This window comes from Ceratotherium simum, chromosome 5, assembly GCF_057802395.1.
Source record: "Ceratotherium simum simum isolate JZ-2026a chromosome 5, ASM5780239v1, whole genome shotgun sequence".
Classification (NCBI taxonomy): Eukaryota; Metazoa; Chordata; class Mammalia; order Perissodactyla; family Rhinocerotidae; genus Ceratotherium; species Ceratotherium simum.
The window spans coordinates 14364637-14366197 of record NC_141904.1 but is presented as its reverse complement, the minus strand read 5'-3'; the positions used below and the strand labels follow the sequence as shown (position 1 = coordinate 14366197).

The following is a 1561-nucleotide window of genomic DNA, read 5'->3' as shown; positions in this document are numbered from 1 at the left end:
CTGAGGCAAGAGTCAGGTGAAACAAGAATGGAGTTGGCCGAAGGTGACAGAAGCGGAAGACACAGCTCAGGCAGCAGAGGCAAGGGGCGTAAACATCCATGGTTGGCTGGCTGTGGTGTACTCTCCTCGCTACAGGTCTTTACCAGAATCTGCTTTGTTTTTTTTTTAATGTCTTTGCCTGCTACTGAAAAGGCATTTTGCTAAAAAACAAAAACAAAAACTAACAAAACTAAAACAAAACCCGCAGCTGCCCACCGTCTATGGATGAAGCTGCTTCATCTCCGAGCGGTGGCGTGGGCTGACGGTGGGTCTTGGTAGATCACTAGCGCCTGAAGCCGGCTGTCGAGGGATCGTGGGAGGCAGTTCATTCCTGGAACAGCCGTCTCCGGGCCTTGCGTGGAGGTCCAATAGGGCGCGAGGGGCGCGCGTGGCGCCCTGGACTCGGAGAGGGAGGTAGAGGCTGGAGTGGTGAGGTGGGGAAGGGCTCCAGAAGGCGGAAGTCCAGGTTGTAATAGGGGCCAGGAGAGCGTCTCTCCGGACTAGGCGTGGGGGCCCAAGGCGAGGGCTCTGGGATGCGGCCCTGCGGGGAGGGGCTGGACACCCCGCCAGCCGAGGGGCGGAGCCCAGCGACTGAGCCGGCTGCAGGGTCCACCCAAGGCGGCAGGAACTCAGGGTCCGAGTCCTGCTCGTAGGCCTCTTCTTGGGCGGCGATCTCTGGGACAGAGGCGCAGAAGAGTCCCTGCTCGACGGCGACGTCGTCCCCGGGAGCGCCCAGGAAAGCGCCCGGTTCCAGGCGGATGGGCGAGTCGCCTTGCCTCCTGAGCGTTCGTCGTCGAGGCTGGGCGCCGTCTGGGACTCGGGGCCCGCGGGCTCCTCACATCGGCGGCGCTTGGCAGGGCCGGGTCCTCCGGGCTGCGGTCCGCACCAGGGCGCAGGGTAGGCGCTGGGGCTGCGGAGCCGGGTGCCCATCACGTCGACGGCGCTGCGGGCTTTGCTCCCGGGGCCTGGCCGAGGGCGGGGGGCGGGGAGGGGGCTGGGTTCCGCGCACAGTGACAGGTCTCGGTGACAGGAGAGGCGGGCAGGGCGGAGGGGGGGCGCAGGACCGCGCGACGCGGGGCGAGTCCTTGGAGCTCGTGGGGCGCCCCGGAGGCCGCAGTCCTGGCTTCTGCGGGAGCCGCCCCGGTGCAGCGCTTGGCCTCGCGCGTTCCAATCTTCGGCTCTTCACACCGACCGGTTTGCGCCCCGGATGATTAACAACATGCTACGTCAGGTGACCTGCGGCGGCCAGGATGTCTCAGTATAAGCCCCGCCTCCTGCCAAAGAGGGTATCAGGTTTAGCGCGGTGCAATACCCGGGGAGGTTTTTGATAAAGTGTAGGGAATACTGCGTGGATGCCCATACGGGGCCCAGGGGCCCTTATTGCTTTTATTTTTGTGGGGAAAAGAGCCAAAATACAATCTCATAAACTGCTTGCTTACTTTTAGAGGTAGCCTATGTATAATGTCTTAGATTTTCCAGGAGGCTATGAAAAGGGCTTTACCCCATCATCACTCCTCCCCCA

General features: G+C 62.6%; 1 pseudogene; it reads right to left on the bottom strand.

Annotated features, from left to right (window-relative positions):
* Positions 1–295: 295 nt before the first annotated feature.
* LOC101402483 (proline-rich protein 23C-like) lies at positions 296–1260 on the bottom strand (annotated as a pseudogene).
* Between the last annotated feature and the right edge of the window lie 301 nt (positions 1261–1561).